Below are 20,212 nucleotides of genomic sequence, written 5' to 3' on the forward strand. Positions count from 1 at the left end.
CTTTTTTATTATTTGATAAATAAACAAAAAAATATTGAAGATTTTGGGGAAGAAACACATTTTTATTTGTTTCTCTTATAAAATTTTGTAAATAAATAATTGTTCTTCATAAATGTAGGCCAAATTCTATCCTGCTACATTTCTTTAGTGAAAATAACCCAAATCAGTGTATAGTGTGCGCTGATGAGGCTGCACTGATGTGCACTGGTGAGGCTGCACTGATGTGTGCTGATGAGGCTGCGTTGATGTGCACTGATGAAGCTGCACTGATGTGTGCTGATGAGGCTGCACTGATGTGCACTGGTGAGGCTGCACTGATGTGTGCTGATGAGGCTGCACTGATGTGCACTGATGAAGCTGCACTGATGTGCGCTGATGAGGCTGCACTGATGTGCACTGGTGAGGCTGCACTGATGTGTGCTGATGAGGCTGCGTTGATGTGCACTGATGAGGCTGCACTGATGTGCACTGATGAGGCCGCACTGATGTGCGCTGATGAGGCTGAACTGATGTGCACTTGTGAGGCTGGACTAATGTGTGCTGATGAGGCTGCACTGATGTGCTTTGATGAGGCTGCACTGATGTGCGCTGATGAGGCTGCACTGATGTGCACTGATGAAGCTGCACTGATGTGCGCTGATGAGGCTGCACTGATGTGCACTGGTGAGGCTGGACTAATGTGTGCTGATGAGGCTGTGTTGATGTGAACTGATGAGGCTGTACTGATGTGCACTTGTGAAACTGCCCTGATGTGCACTAGTGAGGCTGCTCTGATGTATGACATTTTCCAAACAAATAATCTTTCTTCATACATTTAGGCCAAAATGTATACTATTCTGCTACATTTATTTGCTAAAAATAACTCAAATGAGTGTATGTTATTTAGTTTGTAGGAAACTTATAGAGTCCACAAACTATGGGATATATCTGAAAATTGATTTATCCTGATGTCCTGGCGGCCTATTTCATTTCACGAGGCCCTAAAATGCCAGGACAGTACAAATGCCCCCCAAACGACCCCTTTTTGAAAATTAGACAGTCCAATGTATTAAGTAAGAGGCATGGTGTTTTTTTTTAAGTTGTCATTTTTTGGAAATATTTTTTTGGAAAATATAGAAATGAAAAAAATAATAATTTCTTTTTCTTTTTTTTTTTTGTATATTTTATTACACTTTTTTTTTTCTTTTTTTATGATTTTTTTTAACACACCTTGACCAGAGCAATATAATTTTACATAGTAACATTGTACTACTCTTGGTAAGTGATCAGATTTATTTTTACACATTATTGTTGCTTATAGCAATAAATTACATTGCTATAAGCAAGCATTTCACTTAATGAAACTGATGCATTCAGTTGCTTTTGTTGTGATTGGACAAAGCTAATCACATGGTACAGATGGTCTGTGATTGGCCCTGTCTGCACCATGTGATCACATTGATCAATCACAGCTAGCAACACGATTGCACACAATGAATGACATCAAAGGAAGCCATCAATTGTTTACAACTGTCATTTAAACTGGTGTGATTGGTCACAGCGGTTACATGGTATTGGCAGCGAGCCAGTACACTGATCAGTATCGGTGCAGATACCAAGTGTAGCCAGGAGTGAATTACAGTTATCTGACACTGCAGACTTGTACTCTGCCTTCCCAGACTGTCTCTATATTCCCCTAGTGCTGGGCTCAGATTACATGCATCATACTTCTGAGCCTAGAGGAGAGCATTGTGGGAAGTGTAGTCTCCTGAACAGACATCACTGAACTGCAGAAATATCAATGAACTACACCTCCCAGCAAGCCATCTGCTCCAGGGGAGAATTGTGGGAGAGACTATAAAGGGATCTGCTGAGCAGACCCACGCTCTCTTGCTCCCCAGGATCAATTGAGTGTGCATTAGTTCACCACTGTGTGAGAGGATCACGGCCTACCATGCGACTCACAGCATTTGCAGCTCCAGCCCAGGTGGGACAAATGCCGCTAGCTACACCAAGGGTACCCCCAGCAGCATCGCTGATCGCATCGGAGTCAGACGACTCACTGAATCAGAAGACTACAGCCATCTTAGCCTGCTTGCAGTACAGAGAGTCAACTTGAATCGTTCATCAAGAAGTCATTAAAGGTCCTCAGGATTGGGGAGAGGGCACTTGCCCAAAATCCAGATACCAGCCACTAATACATCACTCTGAACACTGTATACGGACACCTTATACTTGGATTGCTAAGAAGATTGCCACTAGTCAGAACAAGCTTCCCTGCATTGGTTGCTTATTACTGTGCCGTACCTAGGAATTCTTTATTTCTTTGAGCTCCAATTGCCAGTAAAGATAATTGCAAGGCCTTGCATTCTGAACACTGCTATTTTTTGCTCTTAAAGGGGACACGCTACTGGTTTCTATAATACTTAATCTCTCATTAGGATAAAGGTAATATAGGCCGGCCTGGGGTTCTCCTTTAGCAGTTGTATTATGTACAGCAACCAATAGCCTTCTTGAGAGATCCATTTACATACTGTCTGTTATTGTGTACATTGGTATTTACTTGTCATTGCTAATTGTCATTTAACTGCTTCAAGAACTATTTCAACTGAGTCTTGGCTGTTTATCCAGGACTTGGCAGACTAATACCATTTTAAGTCTCTTCTTTTGATTAAGTAAATCTGAGAGAGCTAAAACAATCTGCATTGTGTTTGTGTGTTATTTAAAGGTATACACAACATGTCTGAACCTAGAGTGTCAGGAGGGCTGGAAAGTTCACAGGGTCAAGGCGGCAAAGAAGAACATACAATTTCAAGCAACCCCCAAAGGAGCAGTGCTACATTTGGGGGCTCATCCGGGATGTACTCTACTGCAGGACCTAGTCAGCCCCAGTCATAAGCCATTGCGGGAGAAAGAGATGGATCCAGCTACTGCAGTCACCTGGGGGAGAGCTCAAGGAGCTCGAATGGTGTGAAGCACTGTTTTAGAGATCTCAGGAAGTTAGTGTACTGAGAGAGAGAGATCTGACAGTAGGTGAGAGCCTTAGTTCCAGAGCAGAGGGCCTACATTCTGGATGTGAAAGTATAGTTTACTCCGGACTATGTTTGGGTGTTAATGGAGTGGCAGGAAGACATACCTGCCTGTTTCCAGGAAGAAGAGGTGTCTTTAGCGTAAAGGGATAATCGCTCGGGTGATCCCACTATAAGTGGGGGAAGAGGCCTCAGGAGGGCCATCGCCACCGTCAGCCAGTGAGGGGGAAAAAAAGGACCAGTTGGTAACGACTCCTGTGGGGCTGTTCCCCCAGACTCGTTCTATACAGACATGAGCAGGCTAGTTGAGAGTTTTGGCAAAAAATGGCTCCGGCAATGCAAACCAAGGAAATAGGAAGTTCTGTTTCTTCTCAGGGCAATTGGAGAGGAGGAGTTCGAGATAATGATGAGTCAGATTATTCAGGCAGTAGAAGAATGGAGTGTTCCAGAAGCTGTGAAGCAGCTGAGCGAGGGCCTCAGAGGCCCAGCAGCTGAAGTGATTTATAATCTGTGGATGGGAAAAAAAGATTGTGTTGCTATGGATTACATTGAAGCTCTGTATGCTGTATTTGGACGAGTGGAGAAGACCTCCAATCTCTTGTACAAGTTCAATCACACTCACTAACAAAGATTCTCAGAGTATGTTTCTTGACTAGACAGGAGGCTACACTAGATATTTCTTAAGGGCATTGATCAAAAGGATGCTGATCAAGCTTGTTTTGACTGGGCCCTACAAGGGGCCTGTCCAAACCATCCCATTGTTCTGAAGTTATTGTTGAAGGGAGCACAGACAGTCCCAATTTACTCTGAACTGATGAGAGAAGTGCGGGAAGAAGAAGCTTTATTGAAGGAAAAAAGCCAGGGCATGAGAGAGTTGGTTGCCAGTGGAGGAAGGAGAGAGAAAGTGTCTGCCCGTGTTGTCCATGCTGAACCTGGCTTGTCAGATGAGGACAGTGAGGCAGAGACAGAGAGAGAGAGGTGCCTGCCAGGGCTGACAATAAAAAACCCGTAGACGAGTCAGAACCAGTGGAATTGGTATCTCAAGTTGTGCAGGCTCAAACTCAAAAGTATCAGGCTGTGATGCAAGTAATGGAAACTCAGGGGAAGATGCAAGAGCAGAGATTAAACCCAGGAAGGTTGAAATTGCCCCAAGCCGAGGAAAGGAGATGCTTTGGATTTGGGGAAATTGGGCACTTCAAGGCTAAGTGTCGTAAAGCAGGAATCAGTCCAGAGTTGCTTGAAGAAGTGTTAAAAGTGTTACAGAAGATACTTTTTCAAAGAAGGAGGGAAACTTTCGGGGACCTCAGTAAAGGAGCCAATTGAGCGTCCCAGGGTTAAACAGAGCTCCAATGTTCGCAAGGAGTCAAAGCAGAAGCGGCAAGCAGTTTTCCACTTGCCCCTCTTCTTCTTTTTGCCTGCACCTAAAAATAAGCCACTGGGGAAGGGGAGAAAGAAACAAGAGGTCAATGCACCACCTTCTAGTCGAATTGTCACCGGGACTTTACGGCCGCAAAGGTAGTTAGCTAGGGCTCAGACTGTAGAGTCACAAACAAGGAACTTGCAGAAGAATCTGGTAGGGCCTTCTCTGATAATTTCACTTCAAGTAGAAGGGATCTACACCAAAGTACTGCTTAATACTGGAGCTCAAGTAACGCTACTGTAAAGGGATTTCTATGACAAGTACTTGAAGCCTATCCCATTACGTGAGCTGGAAGAGCTAGAAATCTGGGGTACTGGTACACAAAAGTTCCCTAACGATGGATATATCCCTTTCGAGATAACATTCGAATATTCATTGGCCAGGAAGCCAGGAACATTTGACAACTTGGCAGTTCTCTGCCCCCAGGGACAGGACAGAATTCCTTGTTGATAGGAACAAACACGGACCTTGTGAGAAGACTGCTTACTCTGATAACCATGAAGGGTTCCACTGTGGAGAAGATTCAACTCCAGCTGAGTTAGGCTTTCCAGCATGTAGTGCAGGAACAAAAAGAACCCGCTCATGGAGTGGGAAGATTGTGGCGGCTGTGCACAGGAGAAAGAACATTGCAACCAGGAGAGAGAGCATGCCTGAAGGCCACTGTTAGGCTGTCTTGGGATCAGCCGGGTCCCTTTGTGGTGCTGGAGGCTGAACCATTGGAGAAAGAAACTGGGATAGAGTTGGTCTCAGAAATTGTGCCCACAAGGATGTTGCTGAAGAATGGGGGGAGAATCATTACCAGTCAACCTGTCAGCCTGAAGCCTCACATGGTAATAGGGAAAGTGAATGCGGCTACTCCTGCTACGACGGATGACTTGGTAAAAGGGAACCCCCGGAAGAGAACCCCATGTTCAGCATTCCAATTAGTCTCCTAAATGGGAAGAGTGGGTTAGAGCTCAGCTAGCCAGGTGAGAAGAGATGTTCTCTAAGAATGACTTTGATGTAGATTTTGCTAAAAGTGTGCGACATTAAATTCGGCTGAGCGAAGACAAGCCTTTTAGAGAGAGCTCAGCGGATCCCTCTGAGTAATCTTGAAGATCTTCGGGAGCAGTTGGCCAAACTGAAGACGTCTGGGGTCATTAGAGAATCCAGGAGCCCTTACGCATCCCCCATTGTGGTGGTACGCAAGAAAAATTGAACCATTCGGATGTGCATTGATTATAGAATGCTGAACTGAAGAACCATTCCTGATCAGTACACCACAACCCGCCTAGATGATGCCTTGCAGTGTCTGTCTTGGCAAAGTGGCTCAGCCTGTTGGATTTGAAGAGTGGATATTACCAGATACCGAAGCATCCTGATGACTGTGAGAAGACAGCATTCATCAGCCCGTTTGGATTCTTTGAGTTTGATGGCATGCCACAGGGATTGGCAGGAGCCCCAGCCACCTTTCAGAGGTTGATGGAGAACACAGTGGGAGACATGATTTTGATGGAGGTGCTTGTATATCTGGATGATATCATTATTTTTGGTAAGATTCTGGAGGAGCATGAAGCACAACTCGAAAAAGTCTTCCACAGACTTCACACAGAGGGGCTGAAACTGTCGTTGGAGAAATGTCAATTCTTCCAGATGTAGGTCACTTGTCAGGGGCTTGTGGTCTCAACCAATGGAGTGGACAATGGATGTGTCTAGAACCTTACCTGAGTGGGCAAAGTAATGTCCTAGTTGTGACAGATCATTTTACCCGCTATGCTCAAGCTTTCCTGACCAAAGACCAACAAGCCAGTACGGTTTCCAAAACTTTGGTGGAGACGTTTTTCATCCATTAAGGCTTACGTCAGTGTCTACATTCGGATCAAGGTCGGGATTTTGAGAGTAATCTGGCAAAATGGCTGTGTGAACTGCTGATCATTCAAAAGTCCAGAACCACCCCTTAGGAGGTGGAGAAGGAGATCCACAACCAGAATGTTTTAATCGTACTCTGCTGAACATGCTGGGAACACTACCTCTAGAAAAGAAACAACATTGGGCTGACTACATTGTCGCAGTGGTCCACGCTTACAATAGCATGACTTTGCCGGGTACTCTCCTTACCGGTTGATGTTCGGGAGGGAGGCCCCTTTGCCTGTGGATCTAGCCTTTGGAACGTCCCTGGATCATACTTCTCAGGCCTCTTATCGAGGATATGTTGATAGACTTCGAAGGAATTTGAAGACTGCCTATGAGAGAGTCAAGGAAGCATCCACTGCTAGGGAACAAAGAAACAAAAGAAACTTTGATCTCAAAGTGAAGGTTCAGTGCTTGTAACCAGAAGACCGAGTACTATTACGCAATTTGGGAGTGCCAGGAAAACACAAATTGGCCGATCAATGGCATTTCCAACCATACATCGTCTGCAAATGGATACCTGGGCTTCCTGTGTACCAAATTCGCCCAGAAGGGAAGACCGGTCCGCTCAAGATCTAGCATCAAAACCACCTCCTGCCCATATCTGAGGCCATTTGGGTATCTTCACCCCCTTGTTCTGATACACCCTGCTCTTCTACTTTCAGGCCTAGAACCCGTCGGACACCTAAATCTACCTCCCAAGAGGATGAGGAAGAGGAGAGTGACGAGGAAGTACTGACCCTTGACTGTGAAGGGGAAGAGGGTACAGCTATTTTAGTTACAAATAAAATATATTTTTAATATAAAAATGCATTGGTAATGAAGCAGATGGTCAAAACGAGAACATCAGTTTCCCACCTGTTCATTTGTATAGACTGCTATCTTGGCCTTTGAAGACTTGTTCCTCCAAGGAGCCACACTACTGGAAGTGACAAGCCTATGTGAACAACTATTCTGCAATCCAGTCAGTTTCACCAGATTTGATTTCAAAGAAACTTTAGATAGTTGCCACCCTTTGTAAAACATATCAATTGTATTACGAGTTCTTAGCCAGTTAGAACAATTGTTTTGAAACCAACACTATGTTACTGTATTGCTCTCCAAACATGTCTTTCTACCTATATGTTTGTAAAAAAAAAGTACATCTATTATTCAATCTGCCTTCAACAGTCAAAATGTTACTGAAACCCATGAGTTTTGTGGTTTGCCCTACAAATTGGTCCTTCGAATGAGTCGGAAAGGGAAACTCTATAAACATCGCTAAGAAACAGAACAGGACAACACAAGCAGGGAATTCACTTCTTCGGCAAGGGTAAGCTAACTTTCTGCTTACTGTGATTTTCCCTTGTGCTGTGCTTATTTATGTAAGTCGGTGTTGTGGAAAAGTACCCTTTCCAAAGAACCTTGACTGTTGAAATTTTTTTATTTTTAATGTTACTGTATTGCTCTCCAAACATGTCTTTCTACCTACATGTTTGTTAAATAAATACATCTATTTTTCAATCTGGCTTCCACAGTCAAAATGTTACTGAAACCCATGAGTTTTGTGGTTTCCCCTAAAACTGGTTATGGATTCCCCTGCTCAAGGATACCGCTCAGTCTTTCATGAAAGACATGGGTGAAATATCTCAACCCAAAAAGGTAGAACATCAGCCTTTTGAGACAGAGAGGTCTGTACCCTCCCCTGTAAGAGGGACTGGAGGGGTTAAACCAGAATCAGCTGACAACTCTGAAGTACAAGATCTTGGAAAAGTTCCAAACCCCTCCACCTATGACGCAGGGGGAGAGACTGATCCTGAGAGTTTGTAAGAACCAGAGCCTGGTTGAAGTTTTTGGGGTCTGAATCGTGAGCCTGAAACCCTAACATGTATTCAAGCCTTAGACAGGGAATCCATCCACCTAAGAGACTAACTGTAAGGAAAGGGCTCACCTGCTGGTGGCACTGTGGCTCTCAGATCCATAGGCTGTAGTTCCAGCATCCACCAGTGGGTGTCTCTCAGCAGCCAGAAGCTCATATCCTTAGTCATCACCTGATGCTCATAGCAAGAAGTATATTTAAGTCCTGTCTGTCCTTCTCTTATTGCCTTGGTGTTGTCTCCATATACCCCTGACCTGTGTTCCAGTGTTCCTGTATCTTGTTTCCTGTTCCTGAACCCTGATCCCCTCCCACCTGCTATATCCGTCTCCTGTTATCCCCTTACTGTCCTGTCCTGCTCCCAGCTCCCTCTGCCTAATCTCCCATGTATGACCCTGGCTCTGTTACGATTACGCTTGCATTCCCTATTTGCTGTATATATTTGGTTTAGGCAGTTGTGCATTGTGTGTCACTATTTGTTTGGTTATCTGGTTTGTTTTACACAGTTTGGTTTATTGGATGTGTGTTTACATTTATATTGTTCACTTATTTTCAAATCAATTATATTCTTTCTCACTGAATTTGTGCCTGACATTCTCTGTGGTAGTCCACACACTTCTGGTCACACCAGCAGCTGACACTAACATACAACACCCTTGGAGAAAGCTCAGATGAACTTATTTTTACAGCTCAATGTTTTAGTCAAGTGCCAGCTTCTTCTACTGAACCTTTCGTAGACTTATTACTGGCCTGTCACCAAAATGATTTAACTTTGTCTAATGATTAGTATAGTTTACTGTTGGGGAATCCTTCTATTAGTCAGCTATTTACTAGTGTGGGTTCTGGTTAGCAGATTTATTATTTGCAATTCTTTAACGTATTAATTAACACATACGTTGATGAGATTATATCCTGTCTTCGGGGACCAAAGATTTTCAAGTGGGGGGAGGATGTAGCTATTAGTGGACTACAGTTATCTGACATTGCAGACTTGTCCTCTGTCTTCCCAGACTGTCTCTATATATTCCCCTAGTAATGATTAAGCACACTTGCTAGTGTGTGAAACGCGTCTACCTGCATTGTTTGCCACACTGGTATGTTCGGTTAATAAACCAGAATTTTGATGATACTTCGAATGCAGCCATTTCTTCTACATTGATTGTCTGCGGAGGCAAGCCGAGGCAGGCACCTGTAACATCATTAGGCTTCTTGGTTCACCTGGAGCAGTGAGTCTTCCTTGTCTTTGTATTCCCCTAGTGCTGGGCTCAGATTACGTGCATAACACTCCTGAGCCTAGAGGAGAGCATTGTGGTAGTGTAGTCTCCTGAACAGACATCACTGAACTGCAGAACTATCCATGAACTACATCTTCCAGTAAACCATCTCCAGGGGAGAATTGTGGGAGAGACTATAAAGGGATCTGCTTGACTAGGCCCACTCTTTCTTGCTTCCCGGGATCCATTGTGTATGCACCAGTTCGCAGCTATGTGAGAGGATCGCGGTCTACCTACCACTCACAGCATTCGCAGGTATACAACATGTCTGAACCTAGAGTGTCAGGAGGGCTAGAAAGTTCACAGGGTCAAGGCGACACAGAAAGAACATGAAATTTCAAGCAACCCCCAAGGGGGCAGTGCTACTCAAGCATTTGCGCGGGTATGCTTTGCGGTGCCATTTGCGTCAATACAAAATGAATTGCCGCAAATCGCACTGCAAAGAATCGCATGTAATTTGAACAGGGATGCCTTCCTGTCCAAATCATGTGCGTTTTCCCCCACTGCTCCTGTGTGTACATGTATAGCAAGGGAAAAGTGCCATATAGAGAGCAGTTTATTAAAAATGTTAGAACTCACAGTACATATCTGGCCAAATGCTAAATCTTTGTAGGTGCCCTGTCTCGCCGATGACAGCAAGCTAGGGGCACTGGACGTGCTTACATGTGATGACGCTGTACTGCACAGGTAACCGTGTCTAATAAAAATTTGTGAAAAAAAAAAATTCTTCTTTAATATCTTCCTTTTTCAAAAAATTGTGACAAAAAACTCGCCATTCCTTTTACTAAATACCTTGGACTGTCCACTTTCAAAAAATGGGTAATTTGGGGGGCATTTGTACTGTCCTGACATATTAGGGCCTCAAGAAAAAAAAAATCCTAATCACCTTCTCAGTATTACTATGGTAACAATATATTGCTCTGGTCACAGTACGTAAAAAAACAAACAAATATATAACAAAATGGAATAAAAAAGTAAAAAAAATGTTTAAAAGGTAACCCCACTTTCGCGGGGGGAAGAAAAATCGGCAAATAAAGAAAAAACAATATAACGTATACAATTGCGATCATATTGTAATTGAATGTTATTAAAAATTACCTTTCCTTTTCAATCTGCAGCTGTTGTCATTTTCTGAAAATGCAATGCAATATGGCCGCCTGGAGCTGTTCTGTACATAAAATGTATACTGACCACACCCCCAGAAACATCATTTCCTGCTTGTGTGATTGGCTCACCAATTTTCCCAGAAGTCTGCCTAAGATACAAGTCATATTTCTGGCATCCCCTGCAACAAAAATGTCATTTTTGGTGGGATACTCCCAATAGGAACACGTTTAAAGGAATGCAGGCCCAGCAGATTTCCTCATTGTAAACAAAATGTATTGTTATTATTATTATTATAATTTTTTTACATACTGTTACCAGTCAGTGTCCCTGATAACCCCCACCCCAGTCATACGTATGTAAAAAAAAAAAAAAAAATTGTGAAAAAAAAAAACATTTTTAAAAATGTCTTAATTTTCCAAAAAATTGTGACAAAAATTACAACTTCAAAAAGCTTGCCATGCCTTTTACTAAATATCGTGGACTGTCTACTTTTCAAAAAGGGGTCATTAGGGGGTTATTTGTACTGTCCTGGCATTTTAGGGCCTTAAGAAATTAGATAGGCCGTTATTACATCAGGATTGATCAATTTTTAAATATATATACCATAAATTGTAAACTCTAACTTTCCTACAGACCAAATAATATAAAGTAAACCCCCCTCCATCGCAGGGGTTACGTTCCGGACCCACCCGCGAAAAGTGAAAATCCACGAAATAGAAAAACCCTATTAAAATACATTGTAGGTATGTTTTTTTAACTGTCACTGTACTTTTAAAAGCATTTTAAGGTCTTTAAACACACTTTTAAAACAATAGAAACATATTTAAACACATAAAAGATACTGAGAGACATAGCAAGAGCTATGGAAAACACAAAAATAATTAATTTTCAATGATTGAATTAGTAAAATAACATTACGGAAAAAAACGCAATACAGTGCATTGCGAAAGTATTCGGCCCCCTTGAACTTTTCAACCTTTTGCCTCATTTCAGGATTCAAACATAAAGATATAAAACTGTAATTTTTTGTGAAGAATCAACAACAAGTGGGACACAATCATGAAGTGGAGCGAAATTTATTGGATATTTCAAACTTTTTTAACAAATAAAAAACTGAAAAATTGGGCGTGCAAAATTATTCAGCCCCCTTAAGTTAATACTTTTTAGCACCACCTTTTGCTGCGATTACAGCTGTAAGTCACTTGGGGTATGTCTTTATCAGTTTTGCACATCGAGAGACTGAAATATTTGCCCATTCCTCCTTGCAAAACAGCTCGAGCTCAGTGAGGTTGGATGGAGAGCGTTTGTGAACAGCAGTTTTCAGTTCTTTCCACAGATTCTCGATTGGATTCAGGTCTGGACTTTGACTTGGCCATTCTAACACCTGGATATGTTTATTTTTGAACCATTCCATTGTAGATTTTGCTTTATGTTGTGGATCATTGTCTTGTTGGAAAACAAATCTCCGTCCCAGTCTCAGGTCTTTTGCAGACTCCATCAGGTTTTCTTCCAGAATTGTCCTGTATTTGGCTCCATCCATCTTCCCATCAATTTTAACCATCTTCCCTGTCCCTGCTGAAGAAAAGCAGGCCCAAACCATGATGCTGCCACCACCATGTTTCACAGTGGGGATGGTGTGTTCAGGGTGATGAGCTGTGTTGCTTTTACGCCAAACATAACGTTTTGCATTGTTGCCAAAAAGTTGGATTTTGGTTTCATCTGACCAGAGCACCTTCTTCCACATGTTTGGTGTCTCCCAGGTGGCTTGTGGCAAACTTTAAATGACACTTTTTATGGATATCTTTAAGAAATGGCTTTCTTCTTGCCACTCTTCCATAAAGGCCAGATTTGTGCAGTTTACGACTGATTGTTGTCCTATGGGCAGAGTCTCCCACCTCAGCTGTAGATCTCTGCAGTTCATCCAGAGTGATCATGGGCCTCTTGGCTGCATCTCTGATCAGTCTTCTCCTTGTATGAGCTGAAAGTTTAGAGGGACGGCCAGGTCTTCGTAGATTTGCAGTGGTCTGATAATCCTTCCATTTCAATATTATCGCTTGCACAGTGCTCCTTGGGATGTTTAAAGTTTGGGAAATCTTTTTGTATCCAAATACGGCTTTAAACTTCTCCACAACAGTATCTCGGACCTGCCTGGTGTGTTCCTTGTTCTTCATGATGCTCTCTGCGCTTTAAACGGACCTCTGAGACTATCACAGTGCAGGTGCATTTATACGGAGACTTGATTACACACAGGTGGATTCTATTTATCATCATTAGTCATTTAGGTCAACATTGGATCATTCAGAGATCCTCACTGAACTTCTGGAGAGAGTTTGCTGCACTAAAAGTAAAGGGGCTGAATAATTTTGCACGCCCAATTTTTCAGTTTTTTATTTGTTAACAAAGTTTGAAATATCCAATAAATTTCGTTCCACTTCATGATTGTGTCCCACTTGTTGTTGATTCTTCACAAAAAAATACAGTTTTATATCTTTATGTTTGAAGCCTGAAATGTGGCAAAAGTTCGCAAAGTTCAAGGGGGCCGAATACTTTCACAATGCACTGTATACCGGGACCGCAAAAACTGAACCGCGATAGAGCGGGGGTACACTGATTTGGGATATTTTTTTTTTACCAAAGAAATGTAGCAGAATACATTTTGGCCTCAATGTATGAAGAAAGATTATTTATTTGCAAAATTTTATAACAGTAACAAAGATTTTTTTCTAAATTTTCAGTCTTTTTTAATTTATTTAGCAAAAAAAAGAACAAAAAAAAAAAAACACTGGTGATTAAATACTACCAAATGAAAGCACTATCTGTCTCAAAAATTGATAAAAAAAATGAATTTTGGTACAGTGTCACATGACTTAGTATTTGCCATCTAAAGTGTGACAGCGCTGAAAGATGAAAATTGGCGTGGGCAGGAAGGTGGTAAAAGTGCCCGGTATTGAAGGGGTTTTAAATTCACCAGCACTGCCATGTTTATTTACCAGGATGATTGGCAGCAGCTACATGAAACATGGCAGAAAATGGAGTCTTTCTGCTTTATTTGGCACACGTTTACGTCTTGCTCGGTGATAGATCTCCCTGTCACTGGCAGAGGAAATGTCTCCCTGCCCTGGGTGTGTACGGTGACAACCTGCCTGATACAGATCTGTGTTGGGTGTTTGTGGAGGATGATGAAAAAGTTTCCAAGAAGAGAGTTCTGTGAACATCCAGCTGTTTACAGAGAACAATTTTTCTTCCAACCACAAAGGCATTTCTCCCGTCGGTATGGAAAAAAAAAACAGTTTTCAGATAATATATATAGTGCATAGATTTTTTCCTAAATAATTAACTTACAATTTTAAAAAATATTTGACAACCAGCTATTTTTGTATTTTTTTCTTTTTGTCATCATTTTTTGGAAAATTAAGAAATTAAATAAAATGTGCTTTTTTTTTTTGCACTTTTTTTTTACATACTGTCACCAGTTCAGTACAGCATCATAATTTGACTGACGTGGCGGTGATCAAGGATATGTAAAAAAAAATAATAATAATTTTTTATTAAATTTTTTATATTGGGCCTCTGAAGTAACTACCCTTGGTGAGCAAACTACTCAGGATGTTGTATTAGAAGATCTTTGTACTTAAAGTGGAAGGAAACTGTATCTGAGTACCGCAAACTGAAAACGCCTTTCAACCACTTGACCTTCGGAAAGTTTTACCCCCTCCACGATCAGGCCATTGTTTTGCTAACTGGTGTTTGCTCAGTCATTCAACACTGTACCCAAATGAAATGGATATCATTTTTTTCACACAAATAGAGATTTATTTTGGTGGTATTATATCACCACTGGGTTTTTTACTTTTTGCTATTGAAAAAAAAAACAAACACATTTTTCTTAGTTTCTGTTAAAAAAACAAAATTTTCAATCTTCACTGATGTGCGCTTATGAGGCTGCACTGATGTGCGCTGATGAGGCTGCACTGATGTGCACTGATGAGGCTGCACTGATGTGCACTAATGAGGCTGCACTGATGTGCACTAATGAGGCTGTATTGATGTGCGCTAATGAGGCTACACTGATGAGCGCTGATGAGACTACACTGATGAGCACTGATGAGGCTGCACTGATGTGCACTGATGAGGCTGCACTGATGTGCGCTGATGAGGCTGCACTGATGAGCGCTGATGAGACTGCACTGATGTGTGATGATGAGACTGCACTGATGTGTGATGATGAGACTGCACTGATGAGTGCTGATGAGACTGCACTGATGTGTGATGATGAGACTGCACTGATGTGTGATGATGAGACTGCACTGATGTGTGATGATGAGACTGCACTGATGAGTGCTGATGAGACTGCACTGATGTGTACTGATGAGGCTGCACTGATGTGCACTAATGAGGATGCACTGATAAGCACTGATGAGGCTGCACTGATGTGTACTGATGAGGCTGCACTGATGTGTTCTGATTAAGCTGCACTGATTAGGCTGCACTGATGTGCCCTGATTAGGCTGCCCTGATGTGCTCTTAATAGGGTGCACTGATGAGCGCTGATGAGGCTGCACTGATGTGCCCTGACTAGGCTACACTGATGAGAGCTGATGTGGCTGCACTGATGTGCACTGATGAAGCTGCACTGATGTCCGCTGATGAGGCTGCACTGATGTGCGCTTGTGAGGTTGCACTGATGTGTGCTGATGAGGCTACACTGATGAGCGCTGATGAGGCTGCACTGATGTGTACTGATGAGGCTGCACTGATGTGCGCTAATGAGGCTGCACTGATGTGCGCTAATGAGGCTGCATTGATAAGCGCTGATGAGGCTGCACTGATGTGTACTAATGGGGCTGCACTGATGTGCAGTGATGAAGCTGCACTGATGAGCGCTGATGAGGCTGCACTGATGTGCCCTGATTAGGCTACACTGATGAGCATTGATGAGGCTGCACTGATGTGTACTAATAGGGCTGCACTGATGTGCATTGATGAAGCTGCACTGATGTCCGCTGATGAGGCTGCACTGATGTGCGCTTGTGAGGTTGCACTGATGTGTGCTGATGAGGCTACACTGATGAACGCTGATGAGGCTGCACTGATGAGGCTGCACTGATGTGCGCTTATGAGGCTGCACTGATAAGCACTGATGAGGCTGCACTGATGTGCACTGATGAGGCTGTACTGATGTGCTCTGATTAGGTTGCACTGATGAGCGCCGATGAGGCTGCACTGATGTGCCCTCAATAGGCTACACTGATGAGCGCTGATGAGGCTGCACTGATGTGTACTAATGGGGCTGCATTGATGTGCACTGATGAAGCTGCACTGATGAGCGTTGATGAGGCTGCACTGATGTGCCCTGATTAGGCTACACTGATGAGCGTTGATGAGGCTGCACTGATGTGTACTAATAGGGCTACACTGATGTGCATTGATGAAGCTGCACTGATGTCCGCTGATGAGGCTGCACTGATGTGCGCTTGTGAGGTTGCACTGATGTGTGCTGATGAGACTACACTGATGAGCGCTGATGAGGCTGCACTGATGAGGCTGCACTGATGTGCGCTAATGAGGCTGCACTGATAAGCACTGATGTGCACTGATGAGGCTGTACTGATGTGCTCTGATTAGGTTGCACTGATGAGCGCTGATGAGGCTGCACTGATGTGTACTAATGGGGCTGCACTGATGTACAGTATGACATTGTGCAAACAAATAATCTTCCTTCATAAATTTATGGCAAAATGTACAGTATTCAGCTACAATTCTTTTCGATTAATAACCCAATTCAGTGTATATTGTTTAGTCTGTGTGAAAGTTTTATTGTTTACAAACTATGGTATATATATTTGAAACTTGATCATTCCTGATGTACTGACGGCCCTCATCTCATTTCTTGAAGCCTGAAAATGCAAGGACAGTACAAATACCCCTAAATTACACCTTTTTGGAAAGTAGACAGTCCAAGGTACTAAGTAAGAAGCATGGCGTGTTTTTTGAAGTTGTAATTTTTTTTGTCACAATTTTTTGAAATATAAAGAAATTAAATAACATTTTTATTTTTTATTTATTATTTGTTTACTTTTTATATACTGTCACTAGTGCGGTATAGCGTCATCATATGACTGATGTGTCGGTGATCAAGCATACTAACTGGTGACAGTATATTAAAAAAAAATATATATATATATATATATGTAAAAAAGGAGCAAGAAGAGATAAAACCGGGGGACTAAAAACCTGGATGCTCGCTTCAGCTTGGTACCAGCGGCGAACTATCAGCATGGGGACCGGCTGCAACACGCAGGTTACGCCTTCCTTCAGCTTTTATATGCCTGTCTGTTTTTATTATAGGTAAGTGCAATTGCTACAGGGGATTGTCTTTTTTTGGGAAATAAAGAGGTTTTCAGCCAAACAATACTGCTCTATGAGACCTATTATTTCCACATGTACCACCTTTGAATCTTGGGAACTCACTCTGGGTCTGCCATACATACCGATCTGACCGAGATCTATCAGGTGTCTGTCTGGTGGAAGTCGGGTTCTCTACAGTGGAGATTGGACGATCTACTCTCAGCTGGTGATCGGCATATGTTTTGGGCTTGCTTTGACCAGATTTCTGGTGAGTGCATTACCTTAAGGGTGAGCACTGTGGTGAGGTGGAGGGTCCTGTGTGGTGAACAACAAAGGATTTTTGCTTGTTTAGGACTGTCATTAGTGGACACCATTCGGGCACTGTGCATGAACTGTATTGACTTTATTCCCCAGCCCATTGGGTTGCACTGTATCTGAGCGCTGCTAGTGCATTTTAGCCTGCTGTATTTGAATATTGCAATCTTTATATGCACCTTTATATATATATATATATATATATATATATATATATATATATATATTTTTTTTTTTTTTTATTCCATTTTGAAACCTTTTTTTTTTAACATCCTGTCATCAGAGTAGTTCAGTGTCACCACAGTGACATTGTCTTACTCTTGGGGGAGGGGATCAGGTGATCACTGTTTAAGCAATCGTTTGAACTGTCATGAAACCTAATGGGTTGATTTACTAGTGTGCAAATCCTGGTGCAGCTCTGCACACAAACCAATCAGCTTCCCGTTTTTTTTTTTTTTCAAAGCTTAATTGAACAAGCTGAAGTTAGAAGCTGATTAGCTATCATGCACAGCTGCACCGGATTTTGCACTCTCCATTTTTGGTAAATTAACCCCATTGCTTACCATTGTGATGCTGTGACTGGCCGCAGCTATCACATGGTACAGGGTGCTGTGATTGGCTCAGGTACCATGTAACCACTGGTGACCAATCACAGATTACACACAGTAGAAAACAATTATGTCATGAATGGTTTCCATTCATGATTATTGTATACTAGGTGCCATGTGATTGTTCAGCGCACATCGATCACATGGTATCTGGACCAATCACAGTGACCCAATACCAAGCACTGCAGCAGTCGCAGATCATGCTGCTGTGCAACCCAGGGGTCTCACACACTACACATGAATGGGGAAACTTACTGCTACATTGTGGTGAATGCTTGGCAAGTGGTTAATTCAGTTTTAGTATTCAAAGTAAACTCACCCATCCATGTCTTCATGCTTTAAGTGCACAAAGCAAGGTCCATAAAGACATGGATGAGCGAGTTTGGGGAACTTGACTGGTGCTGACCTCAACCCGATAGAACACCTTTGGGATGAATTAGAGCAGAGACTGCGAGCCAGGCCTTCTCGTCCAACATCAGTGCCTGACCTCACAAATGCACTTTTCTGGAAGAACGGTCAAACACTCCAATAGACACACTCCTAAACCTTGTGGACAGCCTTCCCAGAAGAGTTGAAGCTGTTATAGCTGCATATTGAACCCTACGGACTAAGACTGAGATGCCATTAAAGTTCATGTGTGTGTAAAGGCAGGCGTCCCAATACTTTTGACACTATAGTGTATTTTACATTGCAGAACACAGTTGCCTGTGACCGACTGCTACCAACCCCACCAAGACCTGGATAACCAAGAATCTCCACCAACATATTACTGAATGGATATCATTTTACTAATTGATATTGGTTTCTTTTTATTGGTTCAATATAAACATTACAGACATGAGTATTCAGAAATAAATGTTGGTAGAAGATTATTAGTGATGTAAAAGGAAATAAAGAACAGTTGCATTCAATTCATTCAAACAAATGTACAATTTTCTTTTCTCATTCGAGGTAGATGTAACAATTCTGTGCACAATAGATGATACATAAATTAAAGTATATCTAAATCCAAGGACAAAAAATTCATATATTGCAGTCCTGAAATTTGGTGGCTGCATTTGTTTTCTTTTTGATCAGGCTAAGAATATTTTCTGCAAGTACAGAACCATACCAGTTGCTCTTGTTAGAAATCTTGTGTCCTTGTCACTTCCCATGGACTAAACTGAAATCCAGTGCCATCCTAATAGCATCATGGGCCCCTGGACAAAGAAATGCACTGGGGCCCATACCAGTCTGCACCAGGTGTTCCCATCGAAGTGTCCCCATCACAGCACCCCCATACATCAGGTGTCCCATCACAGCACCCCCATACATCAGGTGTCCCCATCACAGCACCCCCACACATCAGGTGTCCCCATCACAGTGTGCTCATCACAGCACCCCCATACATCAGGTGTCCCATCACAGCACCCCCACACATCAGGTGTCCCCATCACAGTGTGCTCATCACAGCACCCCCATACATCAGGTGTCCCCATCACAGTGTGCTCATCACAGCACCCCCATACATCAGGTGTCCCCATCACAGTGTGCTCATCACAGCACCCCCACACATCAGGTGTCCCCATCACAGTGTGCTCATCACAGCACCCCCATACATCAGGTGTCCCCATCACAGTGTGCTCATCACAGCACCCCCATACATCAGGTGTCCCCATCACAGTGTGCTCATCACAGCACCCCCACACATCAGGTGTCCCCATCACAGTGTGCTCATCACAGCACCCCCATCCATCAGGTGTCCCCATCACAGTGTGCTCATCACAACACCCCCATACATCAGGTGTCCCCATCACAGCACCCCCACACATCAGGTGTCCCCATCACAGTGTGCTCATTACAGCACTCCCATACATCAGGTGTCCCCATCACAGCACCCCCTTACATCAGGTGTCCCCATCACAGTGTGCTCATCACAGCACCCCCATACATCAGGTGCTCCCTTCACAGTGTGCCCATACATCGGGTGTCCAAATCACAGAACCCCATACATCAGGTGTACCCATCGCAGCACCCCCATACATCAGGTGTCCCCATCACAGTACCCCTATACATCAGGTGTCCCCATCACAGCACCCCCATACATCAGGTGTCCCAAACACAGAACCCCCATACATCAAGTGTCCCCATTACAGCACCCCCATACATCAGGTGTCCCAAACACAGAACCCCCATGCATCAGGTGTTCCCTTCACAGTGTGCCCATACATCGGGTGTCCAAATCACAACACCTATGTGCATCAGGTGTCCCCATCACAGCACTCCCATACATCAGGTGTCCCCATCACAGTACCCCTATACATCAGGTGTCCCCATCACAGCAACCCCATGCATCACGTGTCCCCATCACAGCACCCTCAAACATCAAGTGTCCCCATTACAGCACC

The sequence above is a fragment of the Pelophylax lessonae genome, assembly GCF_965119305.1.
Source record: "Pelophylax lessonae genome assembly, chromosome: 2".
In the NCBI taxonomy this organism is placed as follows: Eukaryota; Metazoa; Chordata; class Amphibia; order Anura; family Ranidae; genus Pelophylax; species Pelophylax lessonae.